This window comes from Pristiophorus japonicus, chromosome 23 (genome assembly GCF_044704955.1).
Source record: "Pristiophorus japonicus isolate sPriJap1 chromosome 23, sPriJap1.hap1, whole genome shotgun sequence".
NCBI classification, from domain to species: domain Eukaryota; kingdom Metazoa; phylum Chordata; class Chondrichthyes; family Pristiophoridae; genus Pristiophorus; species Pristiophorus japonicus.
This window is the reverse complement of record NC_091999.1, coordinates 56,434,493-56,447,216: the sequence shown is the minus strand read 5'-3', so window position 1 is coordinate 56,447,216 and position 12,724 is coordinate 56,434,493. Positions and strand designations below refer to the sequence as shown.

General features: G+C 55.7%; 1 non-coding gene across 1 annotated transcript; it reads left to right on the top strand.

The window, feature by feature from the left end:
• Window positions 1–1,150: 1,150 nt before the first annotated feature.
• Window positions 1,151–1,230, top strand: trnaf-aaa (transfer RNA phenylalanine (anticodon AAA)). The gene has a single exon. It is a non-coding gene; the product is annotated as a tRNA-Phe (tRNA).
• The last annotated feature ends 11,494 nt before the right edge of the window (window positions 1,231–12,724 follow it).

Below are 12,724 nucleotides of genomic sequence, written 5' to 3'. Positions count from 1 at the left end.
TTTATTAATCTGTAATATTCACGATACATCCGTTTCAAAAATCGCAAACATCAGTCAAAGTTGCGACAGTGATTCAGCCTGTCTGTCCGTCGAGATGTCGAAGGTATCTGTGCATGCCCGTTGGTGCGTGTAAATTTTTGGTTATGTGTGTGTGTGTCTCTGTGTCTGTCTATCTCTATATATGTCTCTGTGTATGTGCGACTGTCTGTGGAAATCATCACCATGAATTTGGTATGTCCTGGAACCTAATAAAAAGGCTTGGGGAAAATAATACGGTTGTGATCTTTTGTATCGGCTTTGATTCAGTGGCAGCATTCTCGACTGAATCTGGAGTTTGTGTGTTCAAGTCGCACTCCTGAGACTTGAGCATATCATCTTGTCGAACACTCAAGTGCAGCACTTGGGGAATTTTGCAATGTTGATGCTGTTGACTTTCGGATGAAATGTTAAATTGAAGCTCCGTCTGCACCCTCGGGTGGATATGAAAGTTCCCAGTGCATTACTCGAAAAAGAATAGGAGAGTTGCCCCCGTCTCAATATCACTAAAAATGTTCGTAAATGCTCACTGAAAGCCGATGTGCATGTGTTTGTATGTGGGGTTAGGGTTGAAGCCCACATTCTCACAGACACAGAATCCAAATTTCTCACAGGGCCAGGCGAGCCGAGTGGTTAAGGCGTTGCCCTTAAAATTCAATGGGTTTTTTCCCGCGTGGGTTCGTACTCTGTATATGTATATGTTTGTGTCTGTTTCTCCCTGTTTGTCGGTTTGTCTGTGTCTCTTAATGCGTCAGTCGACTTCTCTTGGTGTCCAGTTCTGTCACAGCTCGATTCCGGCTATAACAGAACTTGCAGCCGTCAGTTCCTCGTTCGTATCGTGGTGAGTGTCCCCGCCTGTCACGTGGGCGACCGGGTTACAATTCCCCGACGTGGCGGCAGGTGTTTCAAAATTGGGAATTTACTTCTGTTTCTTGGTCGAGATTGATATTAAAAATTCCTGTGCAATATAGAACTGTAAAAATTCAGGTAGAGGAGATCGCCTCTTCCACATTGTAAGCAAACCGAGACTTTTTCAGGATTCTTTGGCCGTCTGCTGCACAGAGATGGATGACTGAGTTTTTTTCTGAGTAATGTTTCAAAAATCAGCGACACAGTAGTCGTGGCCGAGTGGATAAGGCGATGGACTAAACATCCATTTGGTTTCCCGTGCAGGTTCGAATCCTGCCGACTACGATTCTCAGCATTTTTCATTCCATTTCACAATTTAACCGGTTCTCTGCCAAAGAGATCCCGAGATCGATGGAATAACGTCCCACACCTTTCAACGCTGACATTTTTTTCTCATTTTTATTAAACTGCAATTTTTGCGATACTTACAGATAGGAAAATGGAAAAATCAGTCAAAGTTGCGAAAGTGATTCAGCCTGTCGACCCCTCTCTATGTCGAAGGCATCTCTGCATGCCCGTTGGTGCGTGTAAATTTTTGCTTATGTATATGTGTGTGTCTCTGTGCTTGTCTATCTGTATATATATCTGTGTGCATGCGCAACTGTCTGTGGAAATCATCACCATGAATTTGATATGTCCTGGAACTTATAAAAAAGACTTGGGGAAAATAATACGGTTGTGATCTTTTGTATCGGCTTTGATTCAGTGGCAGCATTCTCGACTGAATCTGGAGTTTGTGTGTTCAAGTCGCACTCCTGAGACTTGAGCATATAATCTTGGCTAACACTCTCGTGCACCACTTGGGTAATTTTGCATTGTTGAAGCTGTTGACTTTCGGATGAAATGTTAAAGTGAAGCTCCGTCTGCACCCTCGGGTTGATATGAAAGGTCTAAGAGCATTATTTGAAAAAGGATAGTAGAGTTGCCCCCGTGTCAATATCACTAACAATGTTCGTAAATGCTCACTGAAAGCTGATATGCATGTGTTTTATGTGGGGTTGGGGTTGGAGCCGAGTTTCTCACAGAGACAGAATCCAGATTCGCACAGAACCAGGATACTCGAGTGGTTAAGGTGTTGGACTTAAAATTCAATGGGTTTTTTCCCGCGTGGGTTCGTACCCCACTCCAGGTATCTCTTTAATTTAACACGGATTTCCTCCCATTCTGATCAGCAATACCGAATTTTCATCCGTTGAATCAGCAATTTTCTGTAACTGTGTGACACTCTGAACCGATAATGAAATGAAATTGTGAAAATTATCTGTGTCGCTCGGTTTCTGCCTCTCTCTCTCTCTTTAGATAGGTTTGTATGCTTGATCATTTGTCTCTCTCTGTCTGACTCACTCTGTCTTTCTCTGTTTGTCTCTGTCTCTCAATCTGTCTCTTTCTCATGGTGCCCACGTCTGTTCCAATGGGATTCTCTCAGAATCTTTGTCTGACTGGCTCTCTCTTTCCCATCATTTCGGTCTGTCCATGTCTTTGCCTGTCTCTGTTAGTCCCTGCCTGTAAGCTGAGAAGTATTTCCATCATTTTCTGTTTTAGTCTCTATCGCTCTCTCTCTATCTGTCTCTCTCCTTGTCACTGTCTTTATAATTGTCTTTCTCTCACTCTGACCCTCTCTCTCTTAATAGATCACACGTACACACATCTCTGTATATGTATGTGTTTGAGTCTTTTTCTCACTCAGTCTGCCTCTCCTTCTCAGTCTTACTCTTTCTGTCTCTCGTTATCTCTATCTCGCTGTCTGTCTTTCCCTGCTTGTCGGTTTGTCTCTGTCTCTCAATGTGTCTGTCGACTTCTCATGGTGTCCAGTTCTCTGCACAGCTCGATTCCTGCTCTGACAGATCTGGTACCTGCCAGTTCCTCGTTAGTATAGTGGTGTGTATCCCCTCCTGTCAGGCGGGAGACTGGGGTTCAATTCCGCGACTAGGAGGCTGTTGTTGCAAAATGTCGAATTTTACTTCTGCTTCTTGGTAGAGATTCATATTAAAAAGTTCCAGAGCAACAAAGAACTGTAAAAATATTGGTAGAGGAGATTGCCTCGTCCAGATTTTTAGCAAACTGCGACTTTTTCAGGAGTCTTTGGCCGTCAGCTGCACAGAGATGGATGACTCAGTTTTTTCTCAGCAACGTTTAAAAAGGCAGCGTCTCAGTGGTCGTGGCCGAGTGGTTAAGGTGATGGAATAGAAATGTATTGGTATTTTATTGTGCAGGTTCGAATCCTGCCGACGACCATTCTCAGCATTTTTCATTCCATTTCACAGTGTAACCGGTTCTCTGCCAAATTGATCATGAGATAGATGGAATAACGTCCCACACCTTTCAACACTGACATTTTTTTCTCATTTTTATTAATCTGCAATATTCGCGATACTTACGGATAGGAAAATGGAAAAATCAGTCAAAGTTGCGACAGTGATTCAGGCTGCCTATCCCTCTGTATGTCGAAAGCATCTGTGCATGCCCGTTGGTGCATGTAAATTTTTGGTTATGTATGTGTGTGTGTCTCTGTGTCTGTCTATCTCTATATATGTCTCTGTGTATGTGCAACTGTCAGTGCAAATCATCATCATGAATTTGGTATGTCCTGGAACTTATAAAAAAGATTTAGGGAAAATAATACGGTTGTGATCTTTTGTATCGGCTTTGGTTCAGTGGCAGCATTCTCTACTGATTCTGGAGTTTGTGTGTTCAAGTCGCACTCCTGAGACTTGAGTATATAATCTTGGTTAACACTCTAGTGCATCACTTGGGGAATTTTGCATTGTTGAAGCTGTTGACTTTCGGATGAAATGTTAAAGTGAAGCTCCGTCTGCACCCTCGGGAGTGCAGTGTCGTAGTTGAGGCCATGCTGTTGGCGGAAGAAATACATCGCCAGAACACGCCACCGAGGAGGGGGCTCAACGTAAAGGTATCTCTGCAGTGTCTGAAGACAGAAAGTCGCGAGCTGGGCGTGGACGCACACCAACGACTGACCGCCCTCCTCAAGCTGGAGCCTCAAGACCGCGGCAAAGACCCAGTGCTTCCTGTTGTTCGAGAAGAAGTCCACCAGCTTCTTCTGTATCTTGGCGACAAACGCAGGGGGAGGGGTCAAAGTGACCAGCTGGTACCACAACATGGCGGCCACCAGCTGGTTTATGACTAGCGCGCGACCCCTGTAGGACAGCACTCGGAGCAGTCCTGTCCAGTGTCCTAGGCGAGTGGCGTCCTTGGCCTCCAGCTCCTGCCAGTTCGCCGGCCAGGCTTCCTCGTCGGGTCGAAGGTAGACTCCCAGATAGAGGAGATGGGCCGTGCTCCAGGCACCCGCCACTGACCTACCAGGAGTCTGGAACATTTTTCCCAGTTGATTCTGGCGGAGGATGTGGCCGAGTAAATCTCCTGGCACTCACGCATCCTCCGCAGGTCAGCGGGATCCTCTACCGCGAGTAGCACGTAATCGGCGTAAGCCAAGAGGACGACCTCCACGCCCGGCCCTTGCAGAGCCAGTCCCATCAACTTCGTCCGCAGGAGGCGCAGGAAAGGCTCCACGCAGACGGCATATAACTGGCCGGACATGGGGCATACCTGGCGCACCCCTCTCCCAAAGCGAAGGTGCGCCATCAAGTTCCCGTTAACCTGAATCAGACACTCCGCGGCGGCGTACAAAAGTAGGCTCCATGCGACGAAATGCATCCGGAACCCGAAAGCGCGCAGAGTTCCGAGCAGCTAGTCGTGATCCACCCTGTCGAACACCTTCTCTTGGGCGAGGGATAGGAAGGCGACTGCCAGATCAGCCTCCTGGGAACAATGGATGAGGTCCCGGAACATATGGATATTATCGTGCATTGTCCGGCATTGGACCGTGTAGGACTGGTCGGGGTGGATCATGTGGTCCAGCACGGCACCAAGGCGAGCAGACATCGCCCTGGCGAAGATTTTGTCGTCCGTGCTGAGGAGGGAGACCGGGCGCCAGTTCCTAAGGAGGCAGAGATCGCCCTTCTTAGGCAGCAGGATGATGACTGCCCTGCGCCAAGAGAGGGGTATCTCCCCGATCACCAGACTTTCCCCCAGGACCCGCGCGTAGTCGACCCCCAGGACGTCCCAGAATGCCCTGTGGAACTCCAAGGTCACCCCGTCCAGCCCCGGGGATTTTCCCCTCGAGAGCCGGTCGAGGGCGCCGGTCAGCTCCGCCAGGCTTAGCGGAGCTTCCAGATTTTCGGCGCCCTCCGGGCTGACCTTCGACAGGTCCTCCCACAAAACTCTACGCACTTCCTCGTTGGACGGCTCCGGAGAGAACAGGGCCCCATAATATTGAACGGCCGTGTTGGTGACGCCCTCCGGATCCGAGACAAGAGAGCCGTCATCGGCCAAAGCGTCAAGAGCTGCTTACGGATACTCTTCCTTTTTTCCAGCGAGTAGAAGAAGGGGGAGCCCCGGTCCAGATCCCGCAGGAACCAGATCCGCGACCTCACGAACGCGCCTCGGGACCTGATGAGCTGCAGGTCCTTCAGCGCGGCCTTCTTCGCTTCGTACACCGTCCGCAGGGCTGGGTCCTCGACGACTTGACTGAGACGGGATTCCAGGTCGAGCACCTCTTTTTCTAGGCGCCCGACCCTGGCCGCCCGTCTCTTGGTCGACCCCCTCGCGTACTCTTGACAGAAGACACGGACGTGAGCCTTGCCCACGTCCCACCATAGCCTCAAGGAGGGGAAGCCCCCTTGCTTCCTTCTCCAGTCGGCCCAGAAACGACGGAACGAGTCCTGGAACCGCTCGTCCTCCAGCAGACGGTTGTTAAAGTGCCAGTGCGCGGACCCCGTCCTCGCGCGGAGCGAAGCGAGCTCCGCCCACACCAGGTGGTGGTCCGAACACGGCACCGGCCGCATGGAGGCCGCCGGACGCAGGGAACGTACGCCCGAGACACGTAAAGGCGGTCGACTCTAGACCATCCAACTCCAGGGCCTCACCCAAGTAAAGGCGCTGGAGTCGGGACAGAGATTTCGCCAGACGTCCACCAAGTCGAAGGACCCGACCAGGTCCCTCAACTTCTCCATCGCCGTCATGCACTGCGGGGCACCGGAGCGGACCCTCGCCTCGAGGGTGCAGTTAAAATCCCCCCCGAGGACAATGCAGTCGCCGACGTCGACGGAGCCAAGAAGAGCGGACACCTCTTCAAAAAACGCGTTTGCTGCGGGCCGGGCTGAGGGGCATACACGTTCACGAGATGGAGCGGCACGTCCCCCAGGCGAACCGTTACGTGCAGCAAGCGGCCTGGCACGGGCTCCTCGACCCCCAAGAACTCCGGCTGAAAATGCGGGCCCAGCAAGATGGCCACCCCACTAGAAGTGGCGGTGAGTTGGCTCATGCGGACCTCTCCTTGCCATTCCAGGTCCCACGTGGCTTCGCCTCCCGGAACGGTGTGGGTTTTTTGCAGGAAGCACACCGCATATTTCCCCTCCCGCAGGAGCGAAAAATTGTCAAATCTACGGCGTGCCCCTCTGCCGCCGTTGATGTTGAGGCTGGCTATGGTTATTTTCAAGGCAAAAGCATAGTGCAACCTCTACCTTAACCTATTGTGGGGGAGGGAGCGGAGTCTTTTGTTGAACTCCACTCCCTCCGCAGCCCAGCGAGGAGTCCCTCGAGCTCGCGCAGCTCAAGGTGTTGCGCCTTTGTCAACGGCCCGCCCGCGGCCAAGGTTTTAGCGGTGGCGCGGACGGACCACTTGATCAGCTCTGGCTCGGACCATTTTTCCAGGGCCAGTCCGGCTTGGTTGCAGCGACCCCGGCTCTGGGCCAAAAAGTCCCGGAGTTCCTTTGCAGGAATGAGGAGGGTCTCAGCGGCGGTCGCGAGCTGATCCACCGCCTCCCTGGCGGTGGGCTCTAGATCTTCTCCCGCGTCCCCCACCGAGTCCCCGTGCTCCTCCGGGAAGTGGCCGCCAGCAGCAGGACCATCGACCGCACAAAGTACGACAAATGACCCGGCCGCTCCAACAGGCCCTGGCTCTGCCCCGATCCCACCCCCAGGATCGTCGGCAGAGGAGTCCCCACTGGGCTCTTTTAAAAATGGTGCTGGGTCGGGAAACGACAGCGGAAGGGGTTCCCCCTCCGCCCCAGGAACCGGGGAACAAGGAGAGACCCGGCCATAGGAAATCCCCAGGCCCTCCAAGTGCCCCAGCTCCAAAGTAGGGGGCGAGGGTGGGTGTTCCTCCCCCTCCCCGCTGCCAACCCCGGCCCAGCATTTACAGTTTCATTAAAATTATGGGTTTCGGTTTCTGCCGGGTCGAGCAAATCCCTGGGGAAGTTGGATATTAGCTGTGCGGGCTCAGGTTCAGCCTTTTCGGCCCCACCCGCCTCAGTCCCCGGGACGCCCGGCCCGGCGTCAAAGCATTCCTCCGCTGGCCCCACGCTCCCCACGACAGGCAGATCTTCCATGCCATCCCCGGGAGGCAGAGGCTGGGCAGCCTCGACTGTCTCTCCCTCCCCGGGCCGACTCCTCCCGCCTACGGCGCAGCTTGGGGGCGCTGGTGTGGGACGCGGGACACGCGGCGGGCACCGACTCCTCCGCAAAGAGATGTTGTTCCCCCTCCGCCTCATCGGAGCGGCACCTCCTTTTGTTCCTGGTGATGCGCGGAGGCAGGGAGACCTCCATGTCTGCCGAGGCCTCCCGCTCCACCCCTCCCTCTTTTTCTTCTCTTGCCCGCGCCCGTGCCCCTCTGTGATATTGGTCAAGGGATCGGGCACGGGCTCAGGGCACCCCGCGCTCGCCGGTGACTGGGTTGGGCCGAGCGCGGTGGTCAAACTTTCCGGCGCACTGAGGGAACCCGCCTCTGGATGTTTCGCCTTGATCCGCGCCTTCTTTCCGATCGGACGCTCTATCACCCCCCCCGCCGGAGGCCATGAAAACCGCGGCCTCCGACGATGCCCGCGAACCTACGGCTCTCGGCACGCGGACGCAACTAGGGGGCGGGGTGGCGGCGGCGCCAGCATTGGCCACCTTCGGTGGTTTGGCGGCCTTGGAGGCGGGGCAGTTCTTCCGAACATGCCCCACCTCCCTACAGGCATGGCACCGCATGCCGTCTGACGTCCAGAAGACGCGGTAGGCAGTCCCGTCGTGCACCACATTAAAATACCCCTCCGTCGTCTCCTCCCGCGCCATCCGGACAAAGAGCTGGCGGCGGAAGGAGAACACGTGGCGCAGGCTGTTCTCCCTGAGGCCGAGCGGTATGGGGTTGATCCCCGACCTTACCTCCCCCAGTTGGTGTAGGTGAGGGAGGAGGAGTTCAGCGGGAACAAAGGGCGGGACGTTCGATATGATGACCCTCTGCGCGGTGGCCTCGAGAGGGTTCTCCGTCAGGAACGTCCCGCCCACCGTGAGCCCCTTTTCAAGGGCCAGGGACACCGCCCGCTCCGACCCCAGGAAGAACACGGCCTTCCCAGACATCTTGGAGGCTGCGACAATGGCCGAGGAGCCGACCACCCCAGCCATCGCCCGCACGCACTCCTCGATGCTCATTGTGGGGTGAGTGTAGCTCTTGACCCCGTATTTCTTTGTAATAAGTGTGAAAGGTGGCAGGGCAGCGGGCGGCGCAGGAGGTGCCATGGAAGCGGTTGCCACCTGCGCATATGTCTTCGCTGGCCCTGCCACCGGCGTGGATGGGGTCGCCATCACGGTGTCCCGTTAAGGGCTACACCCACCCCAAAGTCACAGGCCTCAATGGTCTTAATTGGCCTCGTATCTAAAGACTGAGCAGAGGAGCTCTTAACGAGGCACACCTCTCTCCTAGTTGGCAATTGGGGAGGGGCCTTGCTCCCTCTGCTCAGTTGTGTTATTTTTTTGTTTTTTTTTAATTTGGAGTAAAGGGCTCTCAGTGAGAGAGGGGAGAGACAGAGAGAGAGAGATAGATAAAGGGGGTGCGGGAAAGAGGGAGGCTGCGAGCGGCAGGTCTCCCCTCACAGCAATGGGTGGGTGCACTCCCCAGATGGCAAAAAAAACAAAAACACAATCTTTGGGGTGGTCTTCGGGTGGGGGGAGAATATGTCTTCACCTGGGGCAGCTGGAGCCAACCAGGCACACACTCCCAACAATGTTTAACGGGTGAGCGAAAGAATCTTCAGCCTGGTAGCTCCAGCTATCCCAGGCTAGGCAATGGCGGGGGGGGGGGTCAATTGTGTGTGGGGCCCAGTTGTAAGCAAGGCCCCCACACACATTTACACACACACACACAACCCCGCGAAGTTCCGGCCCTCAGTGGTCTTCTTTCCTCCCCCCACCAATACAACAAAGTCTTTTAGGGAAATGCACCCACACCAACCTGTAGAATGGTAGAGTCTCCCTCCTTCCACACTGGATGTTGTTGTTGGTCTTTCCCCCTCTCTCCAACACTTTGTATAAATGGTCAAGTTGTTGAAAGTTTTCTGCTTTCCTCCTCTCCCTCTCGGTGAAAGTTGGTGGTGAAGCCCCTTCATTCCTTGTCTTCCTGGGTTGATTCACAGGCCCAGCCAGGAGCTGCAACAGGATCTGCTTTCCTCACTACTCACTCAGCCAACTGAGCAGGACACGCCTCCACTGCTCCACGATTGGTTCCTTGTGTATGAAGCTCCTTTAGCGAGTTAACGGAAAAACATTAAACCGTGCCCCCCGATCTGGGGGAAGCACCAACATTTACAATGCCTTTTTTTTTTGGCACAGAATTGAATTTTTCTCCAAGTGCCCCCTATAAAAGGGAAGGGGGGCACTAAAATCACCGGCAATTAAAACAAATTAAACTTTAAAACGTACCTACCCGCTCCCCTCCGCACAGGGTGCCCAAAGATCAGGAAAGTGGGACTGAAGTGCAGCCAGAATTTCAGGAGCAGCCCCTTCAAATAATGGAACAGGGGCTACAACCTCGTGCACTTAATAAAAACATGGAACGCGGACTCCTCCAGACCGCAGAAATTGCAGGCGGCCTGGGAGTCCGTGAACCGGCTTAAAAATTTGTTGCACGGCACTGCTCCGTGCACCACCCTCCAGGCCAAGTCCCCGATGAATAGTGGGAGGACCCCTGCGTAGAGTGCCCTCCATCGGGGACCCCCGCCTCCTCCGGACGGCAAGATTGTACGCCATGGCGTGTCCGGATGGCAGGCGAGGATGGCAAAGTTGAGAGTGTGCAGGAGCAGCCCGTACAGGAAACCCCTCCGCGTGGAACTGAAAGGCATGGAGGGGATTTCCCCGAGGCGGCTCAAGTTGTGAGGCGCCGGCCCCCGAGGGAGGTTCCGGGGTTTGGCGCCGATGAGGAATTCCGTCCGGACGGGGTTCAGTTCGGACAGGATCTCCCCACGTGCTTGAGCCTCCTCGATGGACTTAACGGAGTCAGGGCCCAGAGCTGTTTTTAACGACTCGATGGCATCGACCGCGTGGCGGACGTTGGCAGAATTTAGGCGTCGCGCCAGCGTGTCTAGCACCATTCAGCCCGCTCCTCCACCATCGAGCAGGTCCCTGACCCTGGTCACCTCACCAGCCACAGCCCTCTCGTCCGACCGTCACAAAAAACCTCGGTCGTGGAGGTACGGATTCCCGAGCAACGGCTCCTGCAGGACGGCCGCCACTCCAGCCGGCGGAGAGCTGCATTTGGTGGAGACTTTGTTCGAGACCCTGATGAGTTCCTTGTAAAAGACAGGCAGCTCCCGGAGGGCGGTCCTGACGCCCCCCATACTCACAAACAGGAGCTGCGTGTCGTAGTTGAGGCCGTGCTTCTGGCGGAAGAAATACGTCGCCAGAGCACGCCACCTAGGAGGGGGCTCGACGTAAAGGTATCTCTGCAGGGTCTGAAGACGGAGAGTCGCGAGCTGGGTGCTGATGAACACCAACGACTGACCGCCCTCCCCAAGCGGGAGCCTCAGTACCGCGGCAGAGACCCAGTGCTTCCTGTTGTTCGAGAAGAAGTCCACCAGCTTCTTCTGTATCTTGGCGACAAACGCAGGGAGAGGGGTCAAAGTGACCAGCCGGTACCACAACATGGCGGCCACCAGCTGCTTTATGACTAGCGCTCGGCCCCTGTAGGACAGCACTCGGAGCAGTCCTGTCCAGCGCCCTAGGCGAGCGGCCACCTTGGCCTCCAGCTCCTGCCAGTTCGCCGGCCAGGCTTCCTCGTCGGGGCTAAGGTAGACTCCCAGATAGAGGAGATGGGTCGTGCTCCAGGCAAAAGGCCTGAGCTCCTCCGGCAGGGAGTCCAACCGCCACTGACCCACCAGGAGTCCGGAACATATTTCCCAGTTGATTCTGGGATTCTGAGTAAATCTCCTGGCACTCACGCATCCTCCGCAGGTCAGCGGGATCCTCTACCACGAGGAGCACGTCATCGGCGTAAGCTGAGAGAACGACCTCCACGCCCGGCCCTTGCAGAGCCAGTCCCGTCAACCTCGTCCACAAGAGGCGCAGGAAAGGCTCCACGCAAACGGCGTATAACTGGCCGGACATGGGGCATCCGTGGCGCACCCCTCTCCCAAAGCGAAGGGGCGCCATCAAGGACCCGTTAACCTTAATCAGACATTCCGCGGCGGCGTACAAAAGTCGGATCCGAGCGACGAAGTGCGTCCCGAACCCGAAAGCGCGCAGAGTTCCGAGCAGATAGTCGTGATCCACCCTGTCGAACACCTTCTCTTGGTCGAGGGATAGGAAGGCGACCGACAGACCAGCCGCCTGGGAATAATGGATGAGGTCCCGGACGAGATGCATGTTATCGTGGATTGTCCGGCCCGGGACCGTGTAGGACTGGTCGGGGTGGATCATGTGGTCCAGCACGGCACCAAGGCGAGCAGACATCGCCCTGGCGAAGATTTTGTAGTCCGTGCTGAGGAGGGAGACCGGGCGCCAGTTCTTAAGGAGGCGGAGATCGCCCTTCTTAGGCAGCAGGATGATGATTGCCCTGCGCCAAGAGAGGGGCATCTCCCCGGTCGCTAGACTTTCCCCCAGGACCCGCGCATATTCGCGCCCCAGGACGTCCCAGAACGCCCTGTGGAACTCCACGGTCAGCCCGTCCAGCCCCGGGGATTTTCCCCTCGAGAGCTGGTCGAGGGCACCGGTCAGCTCCGCCAGGCTTAGCGGAGCTTCCAGATTTTCGGCGCCCTCCGGGCTGACCTTCGACAGGCCCTCCCACAAAACTCTACGCGCTTCCTCGCTGGACGGATCCGGAGAGAACAGAGCCCCGTAATATTCACGGGCCCTGTTGTTGACGCCCTCCGGATCCGAGGCGAGAGAGCCGTCGTCGGCCACCAGCGTCAAGAGCTGCTTACGGACACTCTGCCTTTTTTCCAGCGAGTAGAAGAAGGGGGAGCCGCGGTCCAGATCCCGCAGGAACCGGATCCGCGACCTCACGAACGCGCCTCGGGACCCGACGAGCTGCAGTTCCTTCAGCGTGGCCTTCTTCGCTTCGTACACCGTCCGCAGGGCCAGGTCCTCGACGACTTCACCGAGACGGGATTCCAGGTCGAGCACCTCTTTTTCTAGGCGCCCGACCCTGGCCGCCCGCCTCTTGGTCGACCCTCTCGCGTACTCTTGACAGAAGATGCGGTCGTGAGCCTTGCCCACGTCCCACCATAGCCTCAAGGAGGGGAAGCCCCCCTGCTTCCTTCTCCAGTCGGACCAGAATCGACGGAACGAGTCCTGGAAACGCACGTCCTCCAGCAGCCGGTTGTTAAAGTGCTAGTACGCGGACCCCGTCCTCGCGCGGAGCGAAGCGAGCTCCGCCCACACCAGGTGGTGGTCCGAACACGGCACCGGCCGCATGGAGGCCGCCGGGACGCAGGAAACGTACGCCCGAGAC